Raw genomic sequence first — 16,095 nt, forward strand, 5'->3', positions numbered from 1 at the left:
ATCTGGTAAAACATTGTTTCTTACTTCTCCCAGCCTTTAGTCATACTAACAGTGTTACATCAGATTTATCTTGGTGATTTTTCTTAAATATGTTTTAATTTCAGAACTCCATTGCCCACTTTATTTCTCTGTCTGCTACACTAAAATTTATGAGAAAAGCAATGTTTTAAAATTAAATACAATGACTTTTGCTTCAAATCAAGATGGAATAACAGGGACTGAATTTACCTCCCTTTCTTCTTGAAACAACCAAGATTGAAACAAAATGATTGCAATAGTTTTCAAGTGACTTGACATAAGCAATGCAAACAGTGAAACACAGTGATTCTAGACAAGTAAGAAACAGATGAAGTTATACAGAGATGTCCCAACTTAATACCTTGACAATGTTTCCAGGTCATTTTACAAGAAAGTGGAACTGAAGAAGAGCATGAAGCATTCTCTGAATGGAAGAGAAAGATCTGAAAAACCATGTAGAACAAAGGACTCAGAGTTTGCAGAGTACTGGAGTGGAGACAACTGCTCAGAGAGAAATGCCAAAGACCTGCAGATGGTCTCCAATAAGTAGGCTATTGTTGTTGTTACGTGCCTTCAAGTCAGTTCTGACTCATAGTGACCCTGTATAAGGTTTGTGAGCAGCAGTCTGTGACTTTCAACCACCAACTTTGCAGTTCAAACCGATATCCTACAACACCACACCAGGACTCCAAATAAGTAGGTAGCATTATCTTAATCAGTGCATCCACCATACATATGTAAGTTTGTGGTACTGTAGTGGCTTGCCTGATTCTGTGATGGTGGAAGTTATGCCACTTATATTTTAAATACCAGCAGGATTACTCATGGTGGACAGGTTTCAATGGAGCTTCAAATTAGACAGACTGGGGAGAAGGAGAGTCATACTACTTCTGATACTTATGAGTAGCCATGAAAATTGTCTAATACAATGCTTGAAGATGAGTCCCTCAGGTTAGAAGAGACTTAAACTATGACTTGGGAAGAGTTACCACCTCAAAGTAAGTTGACCTTGATGATATGGGTGAAATAAAGCTTCCAGGATCTTCATTTGCTGATGGGATGTACCTCAGATGAGATGAAACAACTTGGAACATCTATTAATAATCAGAATATGGACTGTAGGAAGCATGAAATCTAGGAAAAGCATAAGTTGTCAAAAATGAAATGCAGCACAAAAAGATCAATATTGTAGGCAATAGTAAAATGAAATGCACTGGCATTGGCTATTTTGAATCGGGAAATCATATCATTTACTATCCTAGGAACAAGAAATTGAAGAAGAATGGCATTGCATTAATTACAAACAAACAAAAAATTTCAGGTTCTATCTTTAAGTACAGTGCAGTCTATGATAGCATATAATACCCATACACTATAAGGTATAATAGTTAAGCCACAGTTATTCAAATTTATTCACCAACCACTAATAACAGTGATCATAATATTAAAGTATTCTACCAACTTCTTCAGTCTGAAATTGATCAAATATGCAATCAAGATACATTGATAATTACTGGCTATTGGAATTTCAAAGTTGGAAACACAGATGAAGGATCTGTCATTGGAAAATATGGACTTGGTGATAGATATGGTGCTGGAGATGTATAATAGAATTTAGCCAGAACAATGACTTTTTCATTATAACACCAATGAATTTGTGCAGCAACATACGGGGAAACTCTACACTCAGACCTCACCAGATGGTATACTCAGTATTCAAATTGACTGTATCTGTGCAGAGTTGATGGAGAAACTCAATATCATTACCCAAAATAAAACCAGGTGCAAACTATGGAACAGACCATCATTTGCTCAAATGCAAGTACAGACTGAAGCTGGAGAAAAGTTTTAAAAGTCCATGAGAGCTGAAATATGACCTTAAGTGTATCCCACCTGAATTTAAAGACCATCTCAATAACACATTGGAACTCTATACATTAACGATTGAAGACAAGAAGAGTTGTGGGATGACATCAACATGAAGAAACATCATACACGAAGAAAGCAATAGGTCATTAAAAACGCAATGGAAAAAAAAAATGATAAAAACAAACAAAAAGGATGTCAGAAGAGACCCTGAAACTTGCTCTTCAATGTTAAGAAGCTAAAACAACTGAAAAAATGAAGTAAAAGAACTCAACAGAAATTTTCAGAGGACAGCTTGAGAAGACAAATCAAGTATTATAAGGAAATATGTAAAGATGTCGAGTCATAAAACCAAAAGGGAAAAACCTGCTCAGCATTTCTCAAGCTGAAAGAACTGAGGAAACATTTCAGACCTTGAGTTGCAATATTGAAGGGTTCTATTGGCAAAATATTGAATTCAACAGGAAACATAAAAAAAAAAAAAAAAAAAAAAGATTGAAGGAATGCACAGTCATTGTACCAAAAATTACAATGTTCAATCACCAACTTTTTCAAGAGTTAGTATATGATGAAATGTTATTGCCACTGAAGGAAAAAATTCAAGATGCACTGGTTATTGACAAAAATCAAGGCTACATTCAGGAATTGACAGAATACAAATTGAAATGTTCAAATAAACTTATGTAGTGTCTGAGGCACTCATTCATCAATTCCAAGAAATTTGGAAGACAGTTACCTAGTCAACTGATTGGAAGAGATCCATATTTATATGCATTACATAGAAAAGTGACCAAATAGAAGGTAGAAATCATCTAATAACAGCATAGGTATCACATGCAAGTAAACATTTGCTAAAAGTAGGTCAAAAACTGTTGCCACAGTATATCTACAGGGATATATGTCAGAAATGAAAGCAGGATTCACAAGAGGATAAGGAATGAGGTATATCATTGCTGATGGCAAACGGATCTTGGCTGGAAGCAGAAAATATCAGAAGAATGTTTACCTGCACTTTACAGGCTATTGAAAGGAATTTGACTGTGTGGATCATAGCAAACTATGGGTGACATTGCAAAGTGTGTGTATTTCAGAACACTTAATTACTCTGGTAGCATAGTGGTTATGAATCGGGCTATGAACCACAAGGTCAGCAGTTTGAAACTACCAGTTGTTCCGTGGGCGAAAGATGAGGCTTTCTGCTCCCGTAAAGATTTACAGCCTTGCAAACCCTGTACAGGGTCACTATGAGTCAGAACAGACCCCACAGTACATAAAACAATTACACTCATAGAAATGTGTGTCTACATCAATATGCAGTTGTTCAAACAGAACAAGGGGATACTGAATGGTTTAAAATCAAGAAAGGTGTGAACCATGGATGGACACTTTTAACCATACTTATTCAATCTGTACACTGAACAAATCTTCCAAGAAATTGTTTTATGAAAAAGAATGTGGCATCAGGGTTGGAGGAAGAGTCATTAATAATTTTGATATGCAGGTGACACTTTCTTGTTTGCTGGAAGCTAAGAAGAATTAAAATATTTACTGATGAAGATCAAGAAAACAGCCTTTAGCATGCATTTCACCTCCATAAAATAATATGAAAAGACTTATAGTTGAATCAATAAATACCATCATGATAAATGGAGAAAAGATAGAAGTTGTAAAAGACTTCATTTTACTTGACTCTATAATCAATGCTCACGGAAGCAGCAGTCAAGAAATCAAATGATGACCGGCTGATCTGAAAAGGCATCTTTGTATTGTTCCCCCACAGGCTCCCTGCTCCTCCCAGCCACTTCCACCATGCACCTCCTTCTCTGCTGCTGCGGACTCTGGCAGCTATCTAGCCAGAGTCCCCGACCTCACACTCTCTTTGTCATCCTCTGTATCAGATCACTGGTGTGCCCCATCATATCAGACACAGTGGATTCCACCTCCGAGATCACCACCACGTACTTAAAGGAGAAGGAGGTTGTGGAGGAAACAGAAAATGGTAGAGATGCACCCGCTAATGGGAACGCTAACGAGGAAAATGGAGAACAGAAGACTGCCAATGAGGTATACGAGAAAGAGGAAGAAGGTGGGGAGGAGGAAGAGGAGGAAGAAGAGGAAGAAGGTGATGGTAAGGAAGAAAATGGAGATGAAGATGAAGAGGTAAAGGGGCAGCTGAAGATGATGCGAATGATGATGTTGACACCAAGAAGCAGAAGATCGACGAGGATGACTAGACAACAAAAAAGGAAAAGTTAAATTTAAAAAGGCCACCGTGACTATTCACCCTCCACTTCCCTTCTCAGAATCTAAATGTTGTCACCTTAAAGTATAGAGCCCCACTCCACCCCCCCATTTTGGGCAGCGCCACCACAGATAACACGCACTCACCATCACCCAACCAAAACAACAATGTAAATTTGCAACAGGGGAGAAAAAAGAACCAAAACTTCCAAGGCCCTGCTTTTTTTCTTAAAAGTACTTTAGAAAGGAAAATTTGTTTGTAGTTTTTACGTACATTTTATATTTTTGTAGGTACTGTTAGGGGTCAGTCATTCTTAATGATCTTGGATGACCAAACCAGCCTTTGGAGCATTCTCTGTCCTAATTCTGACTTTGCTTGTGGTGTGACCATGTTCATTATAACCTCAAAGGGGGAAAAAAAAAACCTTGTTAAAAAAAAAAAAAAGCAAAAACAACAACAAAAAATTACAATCTTATTCCGAGCATTCCAGTAACTTTTTTTGTGTATGCACTTAGCTGTACTAAAAGTAGTTGGTTTGTATGAGATGGTTAAACAAGGACAAAGATAAAGTTTCTTTTTCTTTTTTTTGCCTGTGAAGTTGCTGTTTATTTATTTATTTTGGTCTGTTTGATGTATGTGTGAAACAATGTTGTGCAACAATAAACGGAATTTTATTTTGCTGAGTTATTCTAACAACAACAACAAAAAGAAATCAAATGCTGTATTGCATTAGACAAATGTGCTGCACAAGACCTCTCTGAAGTGTTAAAGAACAAAAACAACATCTTGAGAACTTAGGTTCACCTGACCCAAATAATGGTATTTTCAAACGTCTCAGATACATATGAAATTCGGGCAATACACATGGTCAACAATAGAAAAATCAATGCATATGAATTATGGTGTTAGAAAAGTATATTGAAAGCACTATGAACGCCATAATAACAAGCTAATCTGTCTTGGAGAAAGCACAATCAGAATACTCTGTCAAAGAAAGGCTGACTAGACTTCATCTCTCATATATTGGCCATGTTGTTAAGAGGAACAAGTCGAAAGATATCATGCATGGCAAAGTGGTGTGTTAGTGAAAAAGAGGAAGACACTCAACTAGATGACACAGTGATAGCAAAATGGGATCCAATGTAATGATAATAGTGAGCAAAGCAATGTTTCATTCTGGTGTGCATAGGGCCAATATGAATTTGAACAGACTCAATGGCACCTAGAAATGACAACTACATAAACCAACCAATGTACAGGTGTGAGGGAATTGCTAGTGGTGAGGGAAAGAATCACTGGGATATACATACTACAGGTAACAGTGCTCAGCTCCTACCCAGTGAAGGGAATAGTGCCTGTTGCCATCAGCCATATTAAAATATTTCTAGAATATGGTGGTTAATGTTCTTTGTAACCTTGGGTAGGTCATAATTCTAAGTGGTTTGGCAGATAGTTTGTAATTATTCTCCATTTTGTGATCTGATATGGGCAGTCAATCAGTTGAAAGGGGAGTTTTTTGGAGTGTGGTTGACATCTTATATATGTGGATACGCTGTCAAAACCTGCACCTTATTTTTTTATTATTATTATTGTTGTTAACTGATTGAAGGTTTACAGATCAGCAGTTTTCCATTTAGGAAATCATATGCTTTGTTTCATCTAAATGATTGCAATCCCCTCCATATAACAAAAGTTGTCCCACTTTCTCTCTGTGATTACTCATGTGCAAATATCCTCTTTGGGAGATATATATTTCACTTTTTCTCCCACATCCATTCAGTCTTTGTCTCTGTCCATTATCTATAAACAGAACTTTATTCCAAAGTTATGTATATATCACTATTTATCTCTAGCTCTTTTAGCCCTTGCATTTACTTTCTCTTAATCTTGCATCTGATTATCATCTTCTAAACGCTGGCCCTTGGTACATGAATAAGTAGCATGCTGCCTGCTCTGCAGCCCTTACTACTATATTGTGGTTGGTAGTTATGTGCTGTGAAGTCAATTCCAACTCATAGTGACCCTGTACAGGGTTTCTGAGACTGTAAATGTTTACAGGAGCAGAAAGCCTCATCTTTCTCCCACAGAACAGCTGGTAGTTTTGAACTGCCAACCTTGAGGTTTGCAGGCTGATTCATAAACACTACGCTACCAGAACTCCTTTACTACTATATTAGTCAGGAAAAACTTTCAACCTGACCCCTGATATTGGACTTTTCAGCCACCACAATTGGGTGAACCATCCCTTTGAAATAAATCACTCTCTATATATTCTTACATATGTGTATATATATGTTGTTGTTAAGTGCTGTAGAGTTAATTCCAACCTATAGCACCCCTACATAGAGTTTCCAAGGAGCAGCTGGTGAACTTGAACCACCTGCCTTGCAGTTCAAATGGCTTTGCAGTCTGGCACATTAACCCACAGTGACACACCAGACCCCTGGATATATATGTATATATACAGATTATTTGATCAGCATATAAATTGAGTAAGTATAGTGAAAGAATACAACCCTGGTGCACACTGTTTTTAATTTTAAACCATTTAGTGTTCCCTTGTCCTGTCCTGGTTTTTGGTCTATGTACAGTTTCCTCATGAGTACAATTAAGTGTTCTTCAATACTCATTCTCAGCAATGTTGTCCATAGCTTGTCATGATCCACACAATCAAAATCCTTTGCATAGACAATAAAGCAAAAGAAAACATCTTTCTAGTATTCTCTGCTTTCAACCAATATCCATCTGACATTAGCAATGATATCCCTTGTCAGTGGCCTCTTCTGAATCTTGCTTGAACCTCTAGACATTCTCCATCAATGTATTGTTGCAGACATTTTTGTATTAGCTTAAGTAAGACTTTACTTGCATGGAATATCAGTGATATTGTCCGATGATTTCCACATTCCATTGGGGCACCTCTCTTTGTAATGGGCATAAATATGGATCTCTTCCAGTCAGTTGGCCAGATAGCTGTTTTCCAAATTTCTTGGCATAGATATGTGAATACCTTCAGTGTCACTTCAGTTTCTTGAAAGATTTCAATTTGTACTCAGTTGCTGGAACCTTGTTCGTTGCCAATGCCTTCCGTGAAGCTTGCACTTTTTCCTTCAGTATCATTGGCTCTTGATCCTATGCTACCTCTTGAAATGGGTGAACATTGACCATCTCTTTTTGGTTCAGTGATTCTGTGTATTCCTTCCATCTTCTTTTGATGCTTTCCATATCATTCAATATTTTGCCCATTTTTGTTTTTTTAGGTACCATTGAGTCGGTACCAACCCATAGCGACCTTATGCACAGCAGAACAAAACACTGCCCGATCCTGGGCCAACCTCACTACTGTTGCCATGCTTGAGTCCATTGATGCTGCCACTTGGCCAATCCATGTTGTTGCCCATAGAATCCTTCAATACTGTAAGTTGAGGTTTGAATTTTTTCTTCAGTTCCCCCAGCTTGAGAAAGGCTGAGTATGTTCTTCCGTTTTGATTTTCTAACTCTAGGTCTTTACAGATTTCGTTATAATAAAGATAATAAAGATAACAAAAACGACTGCTGCAACCTTACATTGACAGAGAAATTCCAGAAGATCAAACAGGATTTAGAAGAGGACGTGCAATGAGGGATATCATTGCTGACATCAGATGGATGTTGGCTGAAAACAAAGAATACCAAAAAGATGTTTATCTGTGCTTTATTGACTATGCAATGGCTTTCACTTGTGTGGGTAATTACAAACTATGGACAAATTGTGGAGTATGGATACTCCAGAACACTTAATTATGCACTTAAGGAAGCTACATAGACCAAGAAGCAGTTACTTGAACTGAACAAGGGAATACTGAATGGCTTAAAATTAGGAAATTAGTGTGCCAGGGTTGTTTTCTTTCACCATACTTGTCATATCTGCATGTTGCACAAATAATCTGAGAAGCTGGATTATATGAAGAAAAATGTGGCATCAGGATTGTAGAAAGGGTCACTAACAACCTGTGATATGCAGATGAAACAGCCTTGCTTGTTGAAAGTGAAGATAAGTTAAAATACTTACTGATGAGAATGAAGATCACAGCCTTCAGTATGGGTTGCATCTCAATATAAAGAAAACAAAAATCTAAACATTGGATGAATAAGTAACATCCATATAAATGGAGAAAAGATTGAAATTTTCAAAGACTTTATTTTGCTCATATCAATCATCAATACTCATGACTGCAGCAGTCAAGAAATCAAACAAAGTATTTCATTAAGCAAATCTGCTGCACAAAACCCTTTAAAGTGTTCAAGAGCAAAAATGTTAGCTTGAAGACTATGGTGTGCCTGACCCAAGCCACGATATTTTTCAATAACTTCATATGCATGCAAAAGTTAGACAGTAAATAAGGAAAACCATAGAAGAATCGATCCATTTGAGTTACGGTGTTGTAAGAAAATATTGAAAGTACAACACAGAACAAATAGATCTGTGTTGTAAGAAGTATATCCAGAGTGCTCCTAGGAAGACAGGAAGCCCAGACTTTGTCTCTCATACTTTAAACATATTATCAGGAGGGACCAATCCCTGGAGAATGATATCACATTTGTTAAGTGGAAGGACAGGAAAAATGAGGATTACCCCCAATGAGATGAATTGGCACAGTGGCAGCAGCAATAGACTCAGGTGTAGTGATGATTGTAAGGTTGCTAGTGAACTGGGCAGTGTTTTATTCTGTAGTGAATAGGGTAGCTCTGAGTCACTAGCGACTTGATAGCACCTTACAACAACAACAATGCCTAGGATATCGATGTTTATTTGTTCAATTTCATTTTGAGAATTTCCAATTTTTTTCTGAGATTCATACTTCATACATTCCAAGTAAATTGACAGACTTCTATAGTGCCTATAGGTATACTCAAACCTCCATCCTGTTATTTAGTAACAGAATAATTTAATTGTTCACACCACTCATGGATTGAGGGTTTCCATTAATGTTTTCTTAATCAGTTGAAACATATATAATGAACCAAATGAATAATAATTCCATATATATGTATACATGGAGATTATTGAACATAATTATTAATATCACACACAGTTAAAATTATACAGAAGAGAATTTAAAAATGTTTGTAGTAGCACAGAGAAATAAAACTTCCAGAAATTCAACCCAGATTCAGAAAATAACTTGGAATGGGGGATATTAAGACTGATGTCAAATGAATCTTAAAGGAAAGCAGAGAATACAAGAATATTGTTTATTCATGTCTTATTGAATATGCAAAGGCATTCAACTCAATGGATTGTAACAAACTATGGATAACATTATGCAGAATGTGAATTCTGCAGCAGTTAATTGTGCTGGCATGGAGCTTGTTTATAGACCAAGAGACATTTGTTAGAACAAATCAAGAGAATACTGAATGGTTTAAAATCAGGAAATGTATGCAGGATTATATCCTTTCACCACATTTATTTAATCTATATATTTAGCAAATAATCCGAGAAACTGGACTACATGAAAAAGAATTTCGCATCAGGAATATAGGAAGACTTGTGAACACCATGCAATATGCAGATGATACAACCTTGATTGCTGAAAGGAAAGAGAATTTGAAACACTGATTAAATTCAGACTATAGCCTCCATTGTGGATTATACATCAGCAGAAAGAAAATAAAAATCTTCATATCTGGATTAGTAAACTACAGAAAAAAATAAAGTTTTAAAGAATTTGACTTTAATTGGATTCATACTCATAGTTCATAGAAGTTATAGTCAAGATATCAAATGATAGACTAGTGAGGTACACATGCCTTAGAATGGTCAACATTCAATATGAAAATGGTATTAAAAATAAATAAAAATTAATGACATATTGCATTGGACAAATCTGCTATAATAAATCTCTTTAAAGTATTAAAGAACGGATATGTCATCTTATATTTCAATTGCCTCATATGAATTGGAAGCTGGAAAATGAATAAGAAAGACTGAAGAATTGATTCACTTAAATTATGATGTTGGCAGAGAACATCACATATACCACTAACTGCCAGAATAATGAAGAAATATGTCTTAGAAGTACAGATGGAATGCTTCTTGTAAGTGAAGATATAAAGACTTGTCTCATGTACTTTGGACATGTTATCAGGAGACACTAGTCCCTAGAGAAGGACATCATGTTCAGTAAAGTAGAGGGTGAGCAAAAACCAGGAAGACTTTAATGAGATTGGTTGATACAGTTGCAGTTGTTAGTTGCCTTAGAATTGGCTCCAGCTGAAAGCAAACTGATACCTAACAAAGGAAACACTGCCCAATTTTGAACCATCTTCAAAGCTGATGTTACGTTTGAGACCATGTGGCTGCCATGGCATCACTCCATCTCATTGGGGATATCCCTCACCTTCAATGACCATCTACTTTATCAAGCATGATTTCCTTTTCCAAATACCATGTCCAAAGTACACATGATAAATGTTCCCATCTTTGCTTCTAAGGAGCATTCTAGCTTTCTTTCTTCCAACAAAGATTTTTCTTTTTTTGTCAGTCCATGGTACTGTTAATATTCTTCACAAACACCATAGTATAATGCATTGATTTTTCGGAGGTCTTCTTTATTGATTGTCCAACTTTCACATGCCTATGAGACAACTAAAAATATCATGGCTTGGGTTACTTGCACCTTTGTGCAAAACAAAGTGACATCTTTGTTTTTAAACACTTTAAGTTCTTTTGTAGCAGATTTTTCTAATGCAATAAGTCATTTTGATTTATTTTTTTGCTTCATTCAATATTTTGTCCATAGAATCATAAAATATCGTAAACCAAGCCTTCAGATTTCTTTCAGTTCTTTCATCTGGAGAAATGCTGAGCCACAATTCTTCCTTTTTGGTATTTTAACTCCAGGTCTTTGTGTATTTCTTTATAATATTGACTTTGTCTTCTTGGGCTATCCTTTGAAATGATCTGGTTAGCTTTTTTACTTCATTCTTTCTTCAATTCACTTTAGCTACTCAATATTCAAAGGAGCTCTGGTAGCACAGTGGTTATGAGTCAGGCCACTAACTTTAAGGTCAGCATTTCAAAACTACCAGCTCTTCCTTGGGAGAAAGATGAGCATTTAGGCTGTCTCCATCTTTTTTCTGTTGTGAACAGTACTGAAGTAAACACTGGTGTGCTTATATATATTCATGATCTGTCTTGTATTTATTTTGGATATATAACAAGTGGAGGAATTGCTGGATCATAAGGTATTTCTATTTTCAACTTTCTGAAGAAATGCCATACCAGTTTCCAGGTGGTTGAATCATTTTACAGTCTCAGCAGTAATGTAGTAGTGTCCCAGTCACTCCACATCCTCACCAGATTTATTATCCTCTGCTATTATGAACTTCACTGTTATGGCTGGTGTGAGATGAGACCTCATTGTTGTTTTGATTTGCATCTCTAGAATGGCTAATGATTGTGAATATTTCTTCATATATTTGTTGGATGTCCTAATCATTTCCTTGGTGAAGTTTCTGTTCATATCCTGTGCACATTTTTAAAGTTGATTATTTGTCTTTTTCTTATAGAGGTGTTGTAGTTTACTATAGATTTTAGAGATTAGTTCGATGTCTGATGTGTCATTGCAAAAATTTTTGTCCATCTGTGGGCTCTCTATGTACTCTTTTGGTGAAATATTTTGATGCACATAGTTTTCTAATTTTTAGCATTTCCCAATCATCTATTTTGTCTTCTTTTGTTTGTGCAAATTTTGTGATGTTTGATAATCTATGTGTGCCCTGTATTATATCCCTTACATTTGTCCCTACTTTTTTCATTGATGACTTTTATAGTTCTTGGATTTACATTTAGAACTTCTATCTATGTTGAGTAGGTTTACATGTATGGTGTGAGATAACTGTCTTGTTTCATTATTTTGCATATTGATTTACAGTTTTGCCAGCACCATTTGTTAAAGAGATTATTTCCTCTCCATTCAATTTATTTTAACCCTTTGCCAAAGATCAGTTGACTGTATGTGAATTTGTTAACTTCTGGATTCACAATTCTGTTCCATTGATCTATGCATCTTTCATTGTACCAGTACCAGGCTGTTTAGACCACTGTAGCAACATAGTAGATTTTGAAATCAGGAAGTGAAAGGCCACCACCTTTGTTCTTCTTAAGCAGTTCTTTTCTTCTTTGGGGACTCTTTTCTTTCCACATAAAGTAATTATTTTTTTTCCAAATCTTTTAAAAGAATGTTGTTGGAATATTAATTGGGATTGCATTATATCTCTACATTACTTTGGGTAATATTGACGTTTTCACAATATTAAGTCTTTCTATCCAGGAGCATGGTGTACTCTTCCATTTTTACAAACCTTTTTGGTTTCTTGTAGCTTTTTGTAGCTTTTTTGTATAGGTCTTTTGTTCCTCTGATTAGATTTATCTCTAAATATTTCATATTTTGGGTAGTTGTTTTAAATGATATTCCTTTCCTAATTTCCTTTTCAACACTGTCATTATTAATATAGAGGAATCCAACTGATTTTTGTATGTTGATCTTGTACCCTGCCACTTTGTTGAATTTTCCAATGAGTTCCAGTTTTTTTTTTTTGTTTGTTTTGTTTTGTTTTTTTGTTTTGCTGAGTCTTTGGGGTTTTCTATGTATAGGATCATATCATCTGCACATAGAGAGAGTTTTACTTCTTCTTTGGCAATTTGGATGCCTTCAATTTCCCTATCTTGCATTATAGCTCTGGCTCAGCCTTCAATTTCCCTATCTTGCATAATAGCTCTGGCTCAGACTTCCAACACAATATTGAATAGGAATGGTGATAAACAGTATCTTTGTCTGGTCCCTGTTCTCAAAGAGAAAACTTTCATTTTCTCTCTATTGAGAGTGATGTTGGCTGTTGGTTTTGTATATATGGTCTTAATTATGTTGAGGAATTTCTCTTCCATGCCTACTTTATTGAGTGTTTTTATCTGGAATGGATGTTGTGTTTTGTCAAGTGCCTTTTCAGCATCAATCTATTTGATCATGTGGTTCCTTTCCTTTTTTAAAATTTGTTATGGTAAATTACATCAATTTGTTTTTCTAATATTGAACCATCTTTGCATCCCTAATATGAATCCCACTTGGTCATAGTGTAATCTTTTTTTTTGATGTGTTGCTGAATTCTATTGGCTAGGATTTTGTTGAGAATTTTTGCATCTATGTTCATGAGGAATGTTGGGTTATAATTTGCTTTATTCGTGATGTCCTTTCCTGGTTTTGGTAGGAAGGTTATACTTGCTTCATAAAATAAATTAGGAAGCTTTCCATCCTTTTATATAATCCAGAATAATTTGAGTAGAATTGGTGACAGCTATTCCCTGAACGCTTTATGAAACTCACCAGTGAAGCCATCTGGATCTGGATTTTTTCTGGTTGCAATTTTTTTCATGATTTGATAAATTTATTCTTTTGTTATGGGTCAGTTAAAGTTTTCTATTTTACTCTGTGTAAGCTTAGGTAGGTCATATTTTTCTAAAAATATGTCCAACCCCTCTGGATTTTCAAATTTGTTGTAGTACTACTCTTCATAGTACTCTGCTATTATCCTTTTTATTTCCACTGGTTCTGTTGTGGCATCAAACATGTGGTATTTTATGTGTGGTTTTTTGTGTCTTCTCCCTCTTCTTTTGTTAGGTTTGCCAAATGTTTGTCAATTTTATTAATCCTTTTGAATAACCAGTTTCTTTCCCTGTAGATTCTTTCTATAGTTTTTTTCTGTTTTCTATCCCATTTATTTCTGCTCTAATCTTCATTATTTCTTCTGGTGACTGTAGGTTTACTTTACTGGTCTATTTGTAATTGTTGAAAATTTTTGTTAATGTGCTGATTTTGTTTTTTTCTTCTTTTAGGATATGTGCATTTATTGTAGTAAGTTGTCCTCTTGGCACTGTTTTTGGTATGTCTCAAAGGTTTTGGTATGTTGTACTTTCATTCTCATTTGTGTCTAGGATTTTTTTATTTAACTTTTTCTTTGCTCTACTACCCAGTAGTTTTAAGCATGGTGTTAGTCACTTTCCATGTATTGACTTTATTTCCTTGATCTTCATATTATTGATTTCTAATTTAATAGTATAGTAATCTGAGAAGACTTAGTATTTTAATGTTTTTTAAGTTTATGGAGGCTTGTTTTGTGGCCCATCATGTGGTCTATTCCAGAGAATTTTCCTTGTGTACTGGAAAATAATGTGTTTGTGCTATTGTTGGGTTGAATGCTCTGTATACATCTATGAGATTAAATTGGTTCATTTTGTTGTTTAGTTACTCTGTGTCCATGTCAAGTTCTTCTTCTGGTTGTTCTATCCTTTTAGAAAGCAGTGTATTGAAATCTCCCAATATTGTTGTAGATTTGTCATTTTCTTTCTTCAATTTTATTAGGATTTGCTTTATTTATTTGGGGGATCTTTCATTGGAAGCATAGGTATTTATTATGGTTATGTCCAATAGACACTTTAATTTGAGATAATGTCTTCTTTTATCTATTATACTGGCTTTTACTTTAAAGTTTATTTTATCAGAGATTAGTATTGCCACTACTGCTCATTGTGGATTGCAATTTGCATGGTATAACTTTTTCTAACCCTTTATTTTTAATCTGTTTTTGTTTTCGTGTGTAAGGTATATCTCTTGTAGACTGCATATTGAAGGCTTCTGTTTACTTATACATTCTTCCACTTTCTGTCTCTTGACTGTTGCATTTTGACATTCAGTGTAATTATCAATAAGTATGAATTAATTGTTGTCATTATATTATTTTTTTTGTGGTGTTGCTAATTTCTTTGTGTTCTGAGTTCACTTATTTTATGTGTGCTTTTCTTGTCTTTTTCTTCATAGTTTTAATGTTTCTATATTCTTGGATTTTCCTTTTCTTGATATGTTGTAAAGTATTCATTTTCTTTGAGGTTACCCTATATTTTATCAAGCTTTTCCTCCTTTTAAAATAGTCTGTTTTACCCCTGAAATCTAACTGACCTCCTCATAACAAATGGATCTCTGTGCCCATACTCTCCTCTTCTTTCTCATTGTGATTGTTTTGATCATAGACTGACCTTCCAGATGCTCTGAATTCATTCTTGTAGTTTTGTTTTGCTCTGGAATTTCCCATCTCTCAACTGAGTTCCAGGTGGTGTTACCACATATGTCATTCCCTGGTTGTTTCTTGTTCTTGTTGGTTCTTAATCTAAAGAACTCTTTTTGATAGGGATTAGACACAGGATAGTTTGGGTGCTAGGGAGGGGGCTATATACAAGTAGGGAGAGGGGAATGGAAGACCAAAGCAGATAGGAGAACAATTACACAGGTCTCAATGGGCTAAGTGAGAGAGAGGTAAATAATGATATATGCACAACCTGGGAACAACAGGATTCTGGGATACAGAGATCGAGCCATGGTTGGAATGTGGAAAAGGGGGGAATAATATTAAGATGCTTGGCTGTCTTTTGAATCTTGGTTTTCCTTGCATTATGTTATAAAATAGACACTGGTGGGGGAGAGAAAGGAATTGTGAAAAGCATCCATAGAAAGCTTGCAAGTCTGTCTTCTGCCTATAACTGATTGGAATACCTAAAATGGGGCTACAATGTGCCCAGTGAAGGAGGCTTCCTGCGGAGCCTCTTCAATATGTAAGACTATAGGTGGAAGACTGAACCACATCCAGATCTCCAGAGATGGGAAATTCCACTTGAAAGGACAAGCAGACCAACCTGGAGTGGCTAGAAGAACAGAAGATTCTTCTTGAAAGAAAGACCTACAGAAAAATTTTAAACAACATAGGAAGACCGACTGTTGCTACAAGAACAAGCAACTTGCTTGCCCAGGAAACATCAAGGCAAGTGGTCTGGTCCCGTCAGTGCAAACCCCCTTCCAAGACTAAGACTCAATGGGAATACACACTGTGATTGGTGACCACGCTCAACACCGATAAGGGGAAGTGAGGGAAAAACA

At 35.7% G+C, this 16,095-nt stretch overlaps 1 pseudogene; it reads left to right on the forward strand.

Moving 5' to 3' along the window:
- The first annotated feature begins 3,693 nt into the window (after positions 1–3,693).
- LOC102834134 lies at positions 3,694–4,118 on the forward strand (annotated as a pseudogene).
- The last annotated feature ends 11,977 nt before the right edge of the window (positions 4,119–16,095 follow it).

Source organism: Chrysochloris asiatica, unplaced genomic scaffold, assembly GCF_000296735.1.
Source record: "Chrysochloris asiatica unplaced genomic scaffold, ChrAsi1.0 scaffold00285, whole genome shotgun sequence".
Classification (NCBI taxonomy): Eukaryota; Metazoa; Chordata; class Mammalia; order Afrosoricida; family Chrysochloridae; genus Chrysochloris; species Chrysochloris asiatica.